This window comes from Rattus rattus, chromosome 15 (assembly GCF_011064425.1).
Source record: "Rattus rattus isolate New Zealand chromosome 15, Rrattus_CSIRO_v1, whole genome shotgun sequence".
Lineage (NCBI taxonomy): Eukaryota > Metazoa > Chordata > Mammalia > Rodentia > Muridae > Rattus > Rattus rattus.
Genome location: NC_046168.1, coordinates 13,333,690 through 13,352,047, shown reverse-complemented (window position 1 = coordinate 13,352,047; position 18,358 = coordinate 13,333,690).

Sequence of the window (18,358 nt, the reverse complement as noted above, 5' to 3'; positions counted from 1 at the left end):
ACTTCTCCCAGTTTCCCATCTCCCCTTTCCCTCAAATCTGCTCCCCACTCAGAAAAGAGCCCGCCTCTGATTTATATTCACCAAACATGGTACAAGAAAATACAATAAGACCAGGTACACACTGTCACATCAAGGCTGAACAAGGAGGAAGAGGCATTCAACAGCATCCAAAAGAACCAGAGATACCGCCATCCCGCTGTCAGGAGGCTCTGGAATTATTTTCTAGTCCCATAAACAAATATCCAAATTTATGACTGTTAAGGATTCAGTTAAGATATTAAGATGCTTAAGCAGGTAAAAAATAAAATATGATTTGAAACTAAAACATTCTATCCTTTTCATAGGGGTTAATACATTGACCACATATCAGAGCTGTGACCTTAAAGAATGCCTTCCTTTTATAGTACACTTGGCTCCTCGGCCTGTCTGGCCTCAGGCACCACGTTAATCTTATTTTACTTTTAAAATCTGCTTTGAGCTGAACTGGTTGGAGGGATGTTACATCTTTATGCCCATATAATATGATGGTAGGTCCAAGAATACCCAAAGGACATTAATATTTGCAAAACAAAAGAAGAGATGGGGGAGAAAATTTTAGGTGTATTATGTTTTAGTAAAGAACCTGTCTATATTTTGTCTGCCTTGGATCCTTGTAGGAAGGTCAGTTTAAAGGTGATGAATAGATCAATCTATGACAGAAGTTCTAAGGCACTGCTGCATTCAGGCTGTTCGACAGTTATTTCAAAGTAATTCCAGCTACACTCAAGGTGAATCCAAGGAACAAAAGTAGAGCAGAGCGACTTGCAAAAGGGAAAGGCTGCTGCTCAGAATATTGGAATCAAGAAAGACAGAGCTACCGAAGATATGAGGTCTATGAGTACAGAGCCAGACACTCAAATGAAGAGAACTGTAAAGGCGTCTTAGCAGGTCTCAAGACTGTTGGACTTTACACACTGAAGATTTAAAAGTAACAAAGAGTAGTACATTTATTTGAAGAAGTTTTTCTTAAGAATCGAGCACCTCCCTGATTCTTGGTACACCAAACTGCCTAGGACATTTCTCCCTTAACATTCACTTCACTGTGCTCGGCCTCCCAGCTACTCAGCAGTCAATGTGACCTTGGTTCATGGTGGCTCATTAAGAGTTATGAATCATAGAGGCTTCCTTCCAGATTTTAAAGAGTTGGTGAAGTAACTGCTATTGTTAAAGGTATTACACATATTTTCATATATAAACCGTATGTAAATATATATATATATACATATGTGTGTGTGTGTATCTGTGTCTATGTGTGTGTAAATAATATATTTAGCTTATTAGCACTGTTTAGAGAACAGAAGAGCTGTGAAGGTAGGAGATATAGTTGAAAAGGCTCATTGGGGATGGAGAGGAATCTTAGAGGACTGAAATGATGCAGGCAGAAAAATCCTGTGGTTTTCAGCATGAGTCCCAACAGTTGCGCAAATACAGAAGTTGAAGAAGGGGTTCTGGAGGCTGCGCCTTCAGACAGTTGCAGATTTAAACTATTCTGAAAGCATTTGTTTGGTATTTGAAATGAAAATGTAGCTGCTTCAGCTTTAATAGAAGGCAAACAACATGGAGGAGGCTGTGAGTCGGTTCTGAACAAGGTATCTTTTTTTAATGTATCCCGTTGGGGCGAGCACATATCTGAAAGGGCTTAGAATGCACACGTAGGCTCTGTACTCTGACCTTGACTAACACGAGGGAATGTAAATCCACATAGCTACAAACTCTCACCTAATCTATAAATGAAGTAAAAGGAAAGTGAGAAATGAATGAAACACATTTTTAAATCCTGTCACTAATCATCCAGGCCAAGGCAAAGGGAAGGATGGAACACACAGGAACTCAAAAGCTTCCAACTGAAGCAAGAGCTGCTGACTCCATTCTCCAAAGACTGTTTCCAGGCCCCACTTATGCACAGGCCTGCAAGAGAAAAAGGAAATACCACTCTGAGATCTTAGAGCCACGACAAAGACAGACCAGAGTTCGTGGGTTTAAAGTGAGGTTTAATCCAAGGAAAGATTGGTGCCTTTTTAACAATACTGCTGGGTAGAAAAGCTGTCTCAGGATTTTTAAAATATATATCTTCTGAACTTCACTGAGCAAAAATCATTCAGAGGCACAGATGTGTAGGGCATTATTAACCAGACAAAAGTGATGACTTTCCATTTTTGTCTATTCTTTATAAATTATATACTTTCATCTAAAATAAATGGTGCCTGTTATTCATAACCATTTCACACTGTGTGTTAACTCTTGTGTTGTTCCTCAGCTCTTTATGAACAGTGTCCTTTATGGGAGTTTTACTCCATGATAAGCCTAGCACTCTATATAAGAAACCTGTCCCCTCTATAAGAATACCCTTGGCAGTGAATAGGGAGGCAAAGTTTAGAACAGAGGCAGAAGGAACACTCATTCAGAGGCTGCCCCACATGTGGCCCATACATATACAGCCACCCAATTAGACAAGATGGATGAAGCAAAGAAGTGCAGGCCCACAGGAACCGGATGTAGATCTCTCCTGAGAGGCACAGCCAGAATACAGCAAATACATAAGCAAATGCCAGCAGCAAACCACTGAACTGAGAACGGGACCCCCCTTGAAGGAATCAGAGAAAGAACTAGAAGGGCTTGAAGGGGCTCGAGACCCCATATGAACAACAGTGCCAACCAACCAGAGCTTCCAGGGACTAAGCCACTACCCAAAGACTATACAGGACTGACCCTGGACTCTAACCTCATAGGTAGCAATGAATAGCCTAGTAAGGGCACCAGTGGAAAGGGAAGTCATTGGTCCTGCCAAGACTGAACCCCGAGTGAATGTGATTGTTGGGGTGAGGGTGGTAATGGGGGGAGGATGGGGAGGGGAACACCCATAGAGAAGGGGAGGAAGAGGGGTTAGGGGGATGTTGGTCCGGAAACCGGGAAGGGGAATAACAATCAAAATGCAAATAAATACTCAAGTTAATAAAGATTAAAAAAAAAAAGGAAAGGATGAATTAATGAATGATGTAACCCAGAGTCAGAAAGACAAACATGGAATGTACTCACCTATAAGTTGGTATTAGCTGTAAAGAACAGGATAACCATGCTACAATCCAGCAACCCAGAGAGGCTAAGTAATGAGGAGGATCAAGGCGGGGGACATGGATGGGCATTTGAGGGGGGAGCTGGGGAGCTCATCTCAGTGGAGTAAAAATAAGAGGATCTGCTTAGATATCAAGCTTCCAACTCCCTGCATCCTCCAACTCAGACCCCTGACAGAGTTCTTCACTGATATTTTGCATACTTGGGCCACAAGTGACCAATAAAGTGGGGTTTGATCCATGCCCTACAATTGTCTTTTTGAGCATCCACCTTCCCCAGTAACCTCTCCAGGAGGGAAAGGAACTGACAAAGGAATACCAATAGCAGGCCTATAAAACTCTACATTGTACCTGAGAGCCCACCTATACACTGCAGGGTAACACGATCCAGCTGATGGCCCTCCTCTGGATCTGAGAATTCTAAAGTAGCACAAGGTAGAACCCCCCCCCCCACAAAAAAAAGAAACCTGTCCCCTCAATCCAGGCAAATGACAAAGCAGACAAAAGTAAAGAACCTTTCTCCTTGTGCTAATCTTGGTTGACCAAGACTGGGTTATAAATTTTGTCCAGTTGTGTGCTCATAAATATTTAATGACTCATCCTCAGAAAGAAAATAAAGGAAACAGGATGGTTTGATTACTGTGTTTGACAATATTCTTGGTATAAATGCTTTCAGGGAACTTGACATTATTAGCTTGAAAATTCCCAAATTTTGCCAATTGGAAGGTGTGGGAGCTGACTTTGAGACATTGCTGATTTTTATCACTTTTAATTAAAATTTCCTCTTAAAGGTCTGTCAGTCAAAATTGGAATAATCATTTTACTTAACAGAAATTACCACTATTATTAATCACTATCACAAAATATATTAAAAAGTCAAGACGAAGCATAGAGAATTGAAACACGACGTGAGAAGGGCTTCAAAGCTCCTTTGCTAAAAGCAGTTGTTTCTGCAGTGAGACACAGGTGCTCAGAAGCAGGATAAGGTTTACCATTCCTGACTTTTTTGTACCTGTGTTTTTTCCTTAAATTTTGGGTCGGACATTCCTAATTGATTCAATGGGGGAATCTATACTCCATGAAGATAATAAGCCTTACTGCTTAAGGGGCAGTAGCTGGTAGTTTTCTCCTGTTGAAGACAAGGAATCAAGATAAGAGTAAACAATAAAATAAGAAAAAAAGGAGTTAATAAGTTATCTTCAAGACTTTCAGGAACATATTAATCAAGATTGTCATCCGCCAGTTTTTACAACATCCTAGTCTAGACTTGGCACAGTGCCTTGAAGCCTTCTGCCGTTGCCCTAAACTAGCCAGTAGCATCAATCCTTGAAGACAGATCACCCCCAAACAAGCTTTCCTCCCTCCCTACGGGTGAGCAATTTCTTCATAAAAACGGAGACTGATTCTCCAAACCGAAGCAATCATCTTATGACAGAAAGCAGGCTGTCCCTTAAGTGACATCTTCATCACGGTCATCTCACAGAACAGAGATAATTTCAGTCAGACCACAGCAAATCCCAGGCATATAACTGTACATACTTCTTGCCTGCTCACTTGTATAACTTAAATCTTGTGTTGGCTGCCAGAGCCGTTCTAGGACCTGGGGCTACTTTCTCTTCCTTAGAGGGTTGATAAACTACTGAATAAATTTTATTCCTTCTCTTCGTCATTATTTATGCTTGTTTTCCTTTGGGGCAGATGACAAGACTTAACCTACACAGACTCTCTGAAGTCGAACCCTTTCTCTTAATAGCCAAAGATTCAGAGTAATATCACAAAAGATGTCCCCTCAGTTTTACTGTTATATCCGTTTGAAACCATAAAGAAGACTGCATTAAAAGGAGGCATTTCAGAGTCCTGCAAAGCTATGGATAAGAGTCAACATGTTTTCTTCACAATTACAAGGTTCCAAAAAAAATTCCAGCCAACTTTAATACAAGCCTTTTAAAATTTATTCTTACACAGTACATCTTGACCTCCCCTTCCCTCTACTCCTCTCGACCCACCCCAAATTCCCCTCTTCCCCGTATCCACTCCTTCATTTCTCTTGTACAAACTTTTAAGCAAACACTATTTTATGACTTTTAACCAGGACTACTTGTATTTTGGCGAAGATCTTCTGAAACCTATGGTCTGCATACTCTATCGGAAATGATCTGTCACACTTTCTACCTGTCCCTGATGCCTTCCATCCCTTGTCTGTACTCAGAATAGATGACAAGGATCAAATTCAGCTTGTGAGACAATCTATAGATTTTTGACTTTGACCTTTCTGATCTTAGTAACTTTTTACTCTACAACATGTTCAAGACCGAGCCCAACTTTCTGTGGTCAAACGATCTATCTTGAGTCACACCCCCATGGCTGACACTGTGAGTAGGTACTCTGTGGTCAAGAAAAGAATTGTCACAGTTTCCAGAAGTACAGAATGTATGACAAACTTCCCCAAGGTTGGACTTAAGGCAGCTGATGAAAAGAAGTACAGTTAGAGAATTAAAGCTCCTCAGTTTGCATCCTCACTGTGAATAAATGAAGAACAGTCACGGAAAATGAGGAGCTTAATAATACATGCATTTGTCATGGATAACGGCCAAGACAGGTGTGAGTCTTCAGTCCTAATTATTAACTAGGAAACCTCTACTGTCAGTGGAATCGAACCAAATAGCACACCCCATGAATTCTGAGGGCATTTGCACTACTCTGATAAAGGGGCAAATTTATTCAAGTTCCTGTTTTATTTACTTATCTATTTGTTTTTTTTTTTTTTTTTTGGTTTTTAATTGAAATAGAATTATTTCATTTTTTTCCTTTCATTTTCTCCCCGCAGCTGCCCCTAGTTACCCTCTATCAAACTCCTCACATGCCTCCTCCTCAAGTGAGCCCCTTTTAAAAACTATTGTTGTTACATCCATACACACAAACACACACACACACATGTATGTATGTATGTATGTATGTATGTATGTATGTATGTGCAAATCTCTACAAATACAACCTTCTCAGTTTGCCTTTGTTTTCTGTGCATAGATTGTTTCAAGGCTGACCACTCTCCACTGGACAAATAATAAGGGCATTCATTCCTTGGAGAGGCTAATTCTCCTCTACATGGTCTTTATTTGTCTGTCGTTCTTGGTCTAGGGGTGAGATTCTGTGAGAATTTTTCCCCCTTGTGCATTAACTTGCCTATTCTTGTCATCATCGTTTTGGTCTTGTTTATGCTGCCATTTCTGGTAGAAACCCTTTCATAGCAGACTTCCTGGTATTCTACCTCTTACAAACTTTTCTTCCCTTCTTCACCATGTTCCCTGTTCAGTAACGTCAAGAGCTGTGATGTAGATGCATTCGTTGGGGTTGGGCCCCCACCATGGCCTGCTAATTTCTGTTCTGTATCGAGATGTGGTGGCTTCTAGTTTCTGTAAAGAGAGGCCTGTTTTCCCCTAATTACCACGAGTATTTTACACTTAGAGAATAATTCTTAACCGTTTTAATTTCTTCTGTTTAGAGCTCTCTCTTTTTTTCATTTCTTAGCCCATTTTCAATTATTTTTCTTGACTTTTTTCAAAAAAGAATTTTTTATTTTATCTGTGTTTTCCTGAACATATATATGCAAACCATGTATGTACTAGTGAATAGGGAAGCCAAGAAAGGAATTAATTCTCAGAACTAAAGTTACATGTGATAATGAGTGTCCATGTGGGTGGTGGAAACTGAACTCACCTCTTTGGAAAGGCAGCGAGGGTTCCTACTGCCGCTGTTTCCCATTTTATAACTAAAATGAGAAGGCTCTGGGTATCTCTTTGGACAATAAGGATGAGTAATAACTGCAGAACTGGGTCACTCAGGAATGAATGGAACATTCCTATTGTAAATGTACACGTCCATGTACAAGCACATTGCTTCCTCATTAATATGCAATGATTTTTGAACTATACAGTTGTTTAATTAGACATTTTCTCTCTGATATGCAACATTATGCCCATGTATTTTTGCTCTGTTCACAAAAATTCCACAAAGTTTTTCTTTCCGAGATCAATACATGATAAACCAATAAATCTGTTTTGGCATTTTAACAGACATTAAAAATGACATATGTTGTCATAAAATAGAATTGCTTAGATGTCTGACAGAAGCTGACATTAAGTCCTCATTCAATAGAATGCAGACACTGCTTCCTTATTTTACTGTCAATGACTTTATTTTACTGTCAGGTTTTCCCTTTAAAGCTTGCATGATATGACTTAGATAGGTCTGAATTGGAATTTTACATCTTGTATTTGCATAAGTCAAGACTCATCTATAAGCCCTTACCCAAATTGTATTTCTGGTGATGCTGTCTTTTGTAAGGGTAATGAAACATTCAAAAGGTCTGATCTCTATTAGATGCTCAGTGGATATTTGTTCCTATGCCTCCACTTAAAGAAGTCAGTCTTGATTCGGAATTATTCTCATAAGTGTTACATTATTATTAGCAGTTCTGTAGTTAGATAGGCCAATAAATAATGGGAAGATAACAAGAAAGGTCAGTGACATTCTACAAAGGATCTACTACCACAGAACTGACCCCTAGGTTACTAGTGACAACATGAATCCAGCTACGGATGATGGGAAGTTGCAGATAGGCTCACACTCTTTTCCGTGTAAGCTTGCGTGCTTTGTATTTGGGGTGTGAGCAAAACTTTACAGAGGTTAGTGGTTCTCTGTCAGGCTCATCTAACAGTGTTTTAAAATATGGTCTCAGCAGACATTTGCTTTAGCAGCATGCCTTTAATTTTAGTAAACGAAGTTGATCTGAAAGTCCCTGGATCATAATTATGTGGTTGAACTGTGTCAGGTTTTCTAAAAAGTAAATAAATACAATGAAATGAAATAAAGCCACTCAGCGACTATAGAAAGGAAGGAAAGAAAATTAGTGTGGGTACTTAACTATGAACACTAAATTTTAAAGGTGAACTACATTTCGTTCTTATAAACCTACCACTTACTAGATAAAATAAGTAAGCATCAGAACCCATGGTCCCTAAATGAATAGAAAATTAGGAAAAGTCAAGATGAAATGAAGAACCTTGATGTCCTAATCAAGAAAGTCTCTGAAGCACTGCCAAGAAAAACTCATAAAGGGCCTTGAAGAAAAAAATCTTTGGTCCAACGTTGAGGCCATATTGATTTTTACTTAGAAAATTATACTGTTAATATTCTTAATTGTGTACATTTTATTTTAAAATTATTAAATATAGAGACTCTGAGATGTAGAGTGGCAGGAAAATGACTTTGTAACTCATTACAACCTTATAGGAAAGTCATTGTGCTAAGTAGCTTCAGCGTTGTTACCTTGGTCAATTGGATGCCTACCATAGTGACCAGAATTATTGTGTGATAGACACATACCTTTGTACTGTAATGTTAATAACCATCTGTTAATAACTATCAAAATAAACAAAAGGAATGGCTATTGAGAAATATTGGAAATATAAGCCCTTTCCCATTGAAAAGCAAGAAAATCAGAACTCAAAATATATAATTCTTTGTTCTGAATGTAGCTCTTGGATTTTATTATAAACACCCAAAATTCCTTTTGTAAATTTAGTGATTAAAGAAGTCAGACCTCACATTTTGCAAGGTACCCATGGGTAGGCTGTGATGAGAAATAAGCACCTATTGAGAAAACAAATGGGGCATTTTACTGAAATTCTCAATAGGACAGCATTTACCGTCTGGAAAGAGAGACCAGGCATGGCAGACTACTCTTCTCTTGTCCAAAATCTCCTCTTTCCCCTTCTTCTCAAATGCAGACTTCCAGCAGTTAATTCAAGTCTAATATTCCTGAAGCATTTATGAAGCTTGTCAATGTTTGAAATCTATATTATTTTAATAGTCAAAGCAGACAGACAAGTTCGAAAGAGAAGTAACTACTTCAAACAGATTTAGAAGATGAGAGTATAAATGACATAGTTGAAAAGTCTTTTAGGTTTCCTATTTGCTATTTTTTGTTCTGGAATATTACTGTGAGTCACGTGCTTGGTCAGACATTGGATGACCTGACATATCAACCACTTCTAGTTTATGACAATACCCAATCGGTTCACCTTTGCTCCTGAGTCTCTAGATTAGGATACAGCTGAGAGAATTACATGGTTCTATATTAATTGTCTCGGGCTTTTTCCGCATATGTGTATTCTTGAATCTGGGATATATATGTAACCACTATGTATATACAGGTACCTGAGATGTAAGAGGAAAAGTATCAACACAGAATACCTCAGCCATGTCTAGCCTTAGTACAGACATGCCTTACTTTGGGTTCTACTGCTTTGATAAACACAATGACCACAAGTAACTTGGGAACGGAAGCATGAGCTGTGATGGGAATTTCTTATTCAAATCCCTTATTCAAATGAGGACGCAGTAGAGTCCATTCAAGAAATTTGCTGCGAGAGAAAGAAAGGTTCTGGGAATGAGAACATCTCTGACCCAGAGTATGGCTTCTCCTTGATATCTAGGAACACATTTTTATGTCCACTGTGCCAAGAAATTGCTCAATGGGCACTCTTCCCCTTTACAATATCCCTTTTCATGTTTCAAATGTCTCCCCAACATTTGATCTTAAGAGATATTCAGAGGCGGTCCTTCACCTGATACTTCTTTATCTTATACTCTTTTGGTAAAACTTTCCCATTTTCAAGTCTCTTGCTGTCTCTCCATCCATCTATTCTACTATTTATAATGAGACTCCATCGAGAAAAAGCAAAATTTTTGGACTCAGATATTCCTGACTAAAATCATTAGCACCTAGGAGACAGAAAGAAATACAACAAGTGGCTTTTCATGAGAGATGAAAGAAGAAGATAAGATGTCATGAGAATTTTTGTTGTTTATTACCTACATTAACAACGTGTGAAAGATATAACAATTAGTTTTTCCTGAAAATAAAGTTTAGGTGTCAAAAAAGAGCAGAAAATGCTCTCCTTAGTAAATTAAATGTTGCACCAAGAAAAGAAGTAAAAAACTCTGTTTGTATAACCTAAACACCCACAGGACTAATAAAAAACTCTTTAAAATCTATTTCAAGGATATTTTCTTTTTTTTTTTTTTTTTTTTTTTTTTTTTGGTTCTTTTTTTGGAGCTGGGGATCGAACCCAGGGCCTTGCGCTTCCTAGGCAAGCGCTCTACCACTGACTAAATCCCAACCCCTCAAGGATATTTTCTAAATGTTCTAATATACCAACAATATTTCAAAGGTTCCCATTCTTGCAGTGCCAGGACTCAGGATTTTAAATTACTGAATTCATAACATGAATCAATGATCTTCTCATACAAGCACTCAGTAGAGTGGCTAGACACTTATTCTACTGAAATTTCTCCTATAGGCATGATTGTAGGAAGCAAATCCATATCTTGTTTCAAGTGTAACATATATTATTTTGTACATCTTAGTTTTATTTAGTATTGTGACAGAAGCCACTAATTCATGAAAATAAGCTTGAAACACTTGGTAAAACTGAATTAAATATCCTTCAATCATCAGAACTTGCTCTGTAATGAGTCAAGGAGGATAAACAAAATCCCATGTTAACCATTTATGACAAAGGAGTGACTGAATCAAGAAAGTCTGAGATTTATTTATATCTCGAATGCCATGAGAGAAAAAGTAATATTTTGAGTAGAGAGCATTTGGAAAATTCTTTCTTGCTTGTATTTTAGGCTGCGAACATGTTCAATAAAACCTCTTTGTAGGATTGAAGTTAAAGGGTGTCCATCTACTCATCTCTGCGGGTGGCTGAAGGGCATGAGTTATCCTGTCACTGCAGCAGGTGGCATGAATTCCCCACAGGAGGGTGGAGGGCAGAAACACCCAGAGTAATGACCCAAGGCAGTGGCAGCAGTGAAGACCGACACTTAATATAAGCAATATTTATTTATGCAAGAAACCTGTTTGGAAAAGGCTGTGGCTTCCTGTTATAGAAAAACTGTGTCCCACATCCCTCACATCTAAAGTGCTCTTATCAAGAGTTTAAGCAAGCTATTATGAGGGAGAAAAGGAAGGTAAGATGATGTTTTAGAATGATAGCAGTGGTAGAAATTCCCATAAACCCACATTGCTTCTCAGCCCTTCTCAAAAGATGTTTTCTTCTGAGACTTAAGAAAAATTACTATAACAGACATTTTGCTATGTGGTTTGTAAAAACCACTTTAGACAAAAATTCCGAGGGTTGGGGATTTAGCCCAGTGGTAGAGCGCTTGCCTAGGAAGCGCAAGGCCCTGGGTTCGACCCCCAGCTCTAAAAAAAAAAAAAAAAAAAAAAAGAACAAAAAAAAAATTTCAAAGAGTAGAATCATGTGGACATGACTTTATGTTTTTAGCCCAGCCAGTCCTCCTAGTCCAGCTGCTGTCCAACCTGTCTTTCCCAAGCATATTTTAAAACTATTCAGATGGATTTATTTGATTTGTAAAAACCATATAGCTTGGATTACTCTTAGCACCTGAGGATGAATTGTTCTGGCTGAGATGACAGTTCTGCAGCCATTTAAAGCAGCCCTTCTGTTACTCTATATTACTGCAACAAATACCTGAGATAAATCACCTTCTAAGGAAAATATTATCTGGGTTCACAAGTATAGAGTTTCCAGTTCATAATCCTCCTAGTTCCATTGCTTACAGCTTGCAGATAGATCGTTTATATTATTAGCTAACCAAATACCAAGAAGTGAAACAGACAGGAAATACAAGAAACAGAAGTTCTAAACTTCCTTTATCCTATCATTAGAATGCATTTCTAATAGTCTCTACCATTGACCAATAGTGCTCTCAGTCATGGGCTTTTCCAGACATGTCTGATCCAAGCATAAGCAAGATGAAGAAAACTATAAAGTAAAGGAAACAGGGATGGCCTGCCCTAACCTGTGGTCTTCTTAGATTTTACTTTAAAAAAACCTGACAGGGGTTGGGGATTTAGCTCAGTGGTAGAGCGCTTGCCTAGCAAGCATAAGGCCCTGGGTTCAGTCCCCAGCTCCGAAAAAAAGAAAAAAAAAAAACCTGACAGCTTTTCTCCTGCTGACAAACTATGTCTTTCCTTTGTATGGTGGCAGAGAAATTCTGCATGCCCTTTAGCAGCTCCATGTCTGGATGCTTTGGATAAGGACACCTTAAAGGGATGTTTATAGAATGCCCTTCACCCCTTCCTTTCGATGAGACTCAATGCTCAGTGCCATTCCCCCAGCCTCTGGGGAGGGAAATACCATTGTACCCAGTGCATTATTGATGGCATTATAGTGATGGCCTTGCCTTGATTGCAAAGAAATGCATACATGTGTGAGCAAAAATGTATTTCAATCTATATTCAGCTTTGCTCAAAAACCTTCCTTAAAAGTGAAATATCATACTTCACGGGGGTAAGGAAATCTTTCAGTTTCTCATTTTTATACACAATCCTAGAAGAAGATTGTATCACCAATGCTCACACTTAGTTTAATTAGCAGTCGTTTCCAAGCTGGTTCATGATAAGCCTTTGCAAAAGAAATGGGAAAGCTCATAAATCTCTCAGTCTTGGTACAAAAAAAAAATGACTTTTTTTTTCAAACTGCCTGGATTGGAAAAGTGTGCTGAGGTGGTATATTTTAAACTTTTACTGAAGCCATTTATCTTTTCTCAATATCTAGGAGTCTTCAAGCTCTATCATGTGCTACGCGTATACTTGGATCCTCAAATTCACTGTTATTTCCCGTTCCACTCTCCGAGCCGGAGTTAAAGTAGACATGAGTGGTTAAGATATTTCCATTTATCAGCTGCAGTAGTGCAGGCAAGGAAAAACTTTTTCAAAGTTACCAGGAGATTATTCTCAGCTTCTGGCTGAGCGAACAGAACCTGACTGGATTGTCTCGGGGCCTAGAGAGAAAGGCAAGGGAGACCCACTGATTTATTTATCCATGGAAAATAATAATACAATACCTTTAATAAAAAACAAATACTTTGTTTATTCATATATTAGGAGGCAGTATAAATAGAAAATTTGCATGCCTTCTAGCTAATGAGTAAAACATGAAGAATTTATTTTTCTCCTCTTTCCAGTCAGGCTGCTATGCAGAGGTATAACCAATTCATCCCTCTGACAACTATTAATTGAGTCTTAATAATGTATTGTGCCCTGAAATAAGACCTGCTCTCTTAGGAAAGAGCCAAATACTCTTATTATCTGTAAGGAATGGCCAACTGGAGGAGGGCGGCATGCAGACATGTTTAGGCTTACTGATTAAAGATCCTGCAGCGGTACCAGATATAAAGCACCCATCTTGAAGGTGGGATATAAAGTGTCATGGGCATCTCACAAGGGACATGGCTGAATTCAGAGTGGCTATGCCTTTCTAGGACAGGGTAGTGAGGCCACTTAGTTTCTGAGTGATGAGAAAAGCTTTTTTAATGCCTTAGTGTACATATAGGTCCAGCGCAGTAAGGTGATTCTGGAAGCTGGAGCAGTCTTATAAAATGCCTATGGGGGGGAAACTTTTGAGGTTAGAAGGAACAATAGGCACTGATTTATACAAAACCCTTCCAGGATGACAACGGATTTCAGTATCATTCAGTTTGCCACTAAAGTAAAGATGACAAGGAACACCTCTTACAACCACTGTTTTCATAGACCCACCAAATATAATAGTTACTAAATAATAATGCAAAACCATGAAATTTCTACAATGTATGTATAAGATTCTCTTGCTTTGGTCACTACTAAAATATTTATTAATGCCCATACTGTTTCATTCAGAGCCCCAATAAGGGAAAGGCACACATTAGAAAGGCTAACTCCTATTCTTGAGTTGCTATGGTGTCTCTCAATGAATAAATGGGCCCAGTACTCAGCTAATGAAAATAATGTGTGAGAATTCAAATAAATAAACTAGCCTTAGGTGCAAGAGATGTCAGAAACACAAGGGAGTGCTTGGCTTTTGCGGTGTCTTCAAGGAAAGTGTCATAGAATGAAACCCCTTCACTTTTGTAAAAATAGTAAGAACTTTTCCCAGAAAGAAGGGGGTCTGCGGAGGAGCTGAGAGGTCATTTTCTACAGTGGTGGGAAGGGCTTATTTAAAGCCTTTGGAGTGAAAAAAGGGTGAACCGAAAACTTACTGGAACAGTTAGGAGGTACATGGGTAAGATTCTGACCGAGGACAGCTGGCTTTATATCCCTTAGCAAATTCAAAGGACAACAAGCTCTCCAACTGTGCAAGGGGTAGGATTTTGACCACCTACTTAGGAATTAGAACTCCTGGGCAGAAAAGCTTTTAATTGGAGTGTTCAGCTATTACTGTAATCTCTTAGAATTCCTGTATCATCAGGCTACCACAATGAAAACAATATATGAAGCAGCATTGGCAAATTAAGCATCATAACAATGAAAGCAAAACTGAAATTAAATATGCCTCTCATTTTAAAATGCAGATTAGAGGGGGAACCATCAAAATGGCAATATCTTTATTTTAAAACAACTATTTATCTCATTCTGCAGCCGCTATTATCGCACTATTACTGTGATGATTAAACTTTTCAATTACATGTTGCATTGTTGGGCTAGGCTTGGACACTCATTAATTAGTTCACTTACATAAAACGCAGAGAAGCAGCAGAGGGATTTTATTACCCACCGTTTCACAGACAGGAAAACAAAGCCAACATGGTTAAGTGGTTCCTGAGTTTCTCCTATGGAATCTGGGGGTTCTCAGGCTGGAAGTCTGACCCTATAGATGACCTCGCTGGCAGGGCTTCCTCAGTCGTACTCTCTGCCTCACAATCCTCACTAATTGGAAACCAGTGCTCCTGATGGTCCTGAAAATTAATCTTACTCAGAACTGCAAGGTGTATCTGTTTCTTGCTTGCTTGTTTACATGTTGCAATTAGCAACCATCTGCTCTGGACTGGTAGGTCCTCCTTTGGCAATCCTAACTTTTGTGAAGGTTATTGACAGGTGCTGTGGGAAGAAGAATTGAGGAAAGAACAGAATAGGACCCTGGGTCCTCTGAGGATGTGGAGGCGCTGCTTATGAGAGAAACATAGAGCAGAGAAAGCTGAACTCTTTCTTTTCTTATTTCTTACCTCTTCTTTTCAAGGATTCCTTTTCTGAGTCACAATTCCTCATGGGAAGCATAAGAAGGAGCTTGGCTTCCAGGGCCTTTCCTGTGGACCTGAAGTTTGTAGATGAATTTGTATGCACAGCTCCCTTGCTGTCAAATAAGGGGCTGAATACAGCATGGGAACTGAGTAGCGGAACCAAGGTGAATCATGACACTTAATGGGATCATCTGCTACTACTATGGGATGGTAGCCTTTTCAGTTGACCTTTGTCAGCTATGAGAGGCCTGGCCAGTCTTTGTCTTCTTATTAGTCTCTTCTAAATGTCTTTTCTTCTTCTCTCCCTATCCTCCTTTCTTCCTTCCTTAAACACATTTGGACTGTAAGGGTATTATGCACTGATGGCACCTCCCTTATTGTCCTGGCTATGCCTTTAAGACAGGAGAAACAGCCTGCCTCCCAGGAGGTCTGTCATAAACAGGGTCATGGGTGAGACCTGCCCAATACTTTCCCTAGCTGGAACCCTTACATTGCCAAATGAACATAGGACCTATCTAGCTGCTGGAGACACATCTTCCTTTCAATTTACAAATTGGATGCTCCTGCCCCATCCCACAACCAGAGACAGCCTGTCTTCAAGGAGATCTGTCATAACCAGGAAAATAGTAGGTCTTCCATAGCCAGGGACACGAGAGGTCTGCCCTAACTAGGCACACAGGAGGCTTCTCAACCAGAAATAGCACAACCTTCCTCCCAGGAGGCCTGCACTAACCCGGCTCACAGAGCTCTCTCTACCTGCCTACAAGGAGAAGCTGGCTCCAGTCAGAGACAACCAGGCCATTTAATACTAGAGATTACCAGATGGTGAGAGAGGTAAGCTCAAAAACATAAGCAACAGAAAACAATGCAACTTGGTACCATCACAACTCAGTTCTCCCACCAGAATAAACCCTATATACCCTAACATATCTGAAAAGCAAGATTCTGACCGAAACTCCTATCTCATGAGGATGATAGAGGCCTTTAAAGGGGTCATAAATAATTCCCTTAGGGAAATATAGAAAAACATGTAAACAGGTAGTAGCTCTCAAAGAGGAAACAAATTAATCTCTTAAAGAAATACAGGAAAACACAAACAGGAGAAGGAAATGAACAAAACTGTCTAAGACCTAAAAGATGGAGATAGAAATAATAAAGACATCACAAATAGTGGCAACTGTGGAGATGGAAAAACCTAGAGAAGAGATCAGGGGTTACAGATGCAAGCATCCCCAACAGAATACAAGAGACAGAAGAGAGAATCACAAAAGTAGAAGATACTGTAGAAGATATCAATACAACACTCAAAGAAAATACAAAGTACAAAAAGCTCCTAACCAAAACCATCCAGGAAATTCAGGACACAATGAATAGACCAAATCTAAGAATAATAGGTATAGAAGAGTGTAAAGATTCCCAATTCAAAGAACCATAAAATATCTTCAACAAAATCATAGAAGAAAACTTCCCTAACCTGAGGAAAGAAATGGCCATAGACATAAAAGAAACCTACAAAACACCAAATAGATTGGACCAGAAAATAAAATCCTCTCATGACATAATAATTAAAACATTAAATGCACAGAGAAAAGAAAGAGTATTAAAAGAGAAAAGGGCCAACTAACATATAAAGGCAGGACTACCAGAATTACACCAGACTTCTCAACAGAGATGCTAAAAGCCAGAACCTGGATAGAGGTCACACAGACTGTAAAAGAACACAAATGCTAGCCTGGTCTACTATAACCAGCCAAATTCTCAATCACCATAGATGGAGAAATGTGGGATGATGTCACAGGTGAGGCAGGTAGAAAATTGAATGAGGCCTGTCATTGGACGAGAAGGAAGGATAGGCAGGAGAAAAGTTTGAGGGAAGGGGAGAAGATGGGAATGGAAAGAACGAGAGAGGAGACGAAGGCAGATGAGCCACGGCGGAGAGAACATGGAAGCTGACATTAATATTCCACTCTGTGTATTTATAGGTTGTTATGAATGTTCTTAAGGGATGGATGTGTATTGGGCTTTGTATATTTAGGTGGGCAATTATATCTTATCAATTGGATGAAAGGTTATTGTGCTGTGTGTAGCGATCGTGTTCATGTAGCGATTTAAGTGTAAGAGAGTGTGCAGCGGCTAGAGAGTCTAGGCCACCACAGAATTAGGATGAGTGCTTCTGGCACAGAAACCTGCCTTGGAAACTGGATGTGTAGAGAGATTGCTGCCAGGCTCAGAGAGAGGCCTTCGGCAGTATGATATGGGATGGAGCAGAGTGGGAGAGACGCTTTGCCGACTGAGATTAAGATATCTAGCAGATATCTTGAGGCACTGCGGTGCCAGACCTAGAGAGGGTAAAAAGACTGTTTTATTTTTATAATTTTACAACAACAGAGAAACCAAGATATTTCATGAAAAAAAACAAATTTCAAACAATATCTTTATATTAATCCAGCCCTACACAAAGGATACTAGAAGAAAAACTCCAATACAGGAGGGAAACTACACCCAAGGAAGCATAAGTAATCATTGCATCACAAACCCAAATGAAGAGAAAACACACAAACTTAACACCATCTCTAACAACAAAAATTACAGAAACCAACAATCATTGTTCTTTAATATTTCTCAACATCAACTGACTCAGTTCTCCAGTAAAAAGACATATGCTAACAGACTAGATATATAAAGAGGACCCAGAATTTTGCTGCTTTTAGGAAATATACCTCAGTGAGAAAAACAGATACTACCTCAGAATAAAAGGCTAGAAAAAAAGGTTTCCAAGCAAATGGTCCAAAAAAAATCAAGCTAGAATGGCCATTCTAATACCAGATAAAATAGATGTTAAACTGAAAGTTATCAAAAAGAGATGGGGAAGGACACTTTCTACTTGTCAAAGGAAAAATTATCCACAATGAAGTCTCAATTCTGAACATCTATGCTCAAATACAAGGGCGCTCACATTTGTAAAAAGAAATTTACTACAGCTCAAAACACACTTTGAACCTCACACAATAACAGTGGGAGACTTCAACACCTCACTCTTTCCAATGGACAAGTCATTGAAACAGAAACTAAACAGAGACACAGTGAAAATAACAGAAGTTTTAAACCAAATGGATTTAACAGATATCTACAGATATTTCACCCTAAAAAAAGAC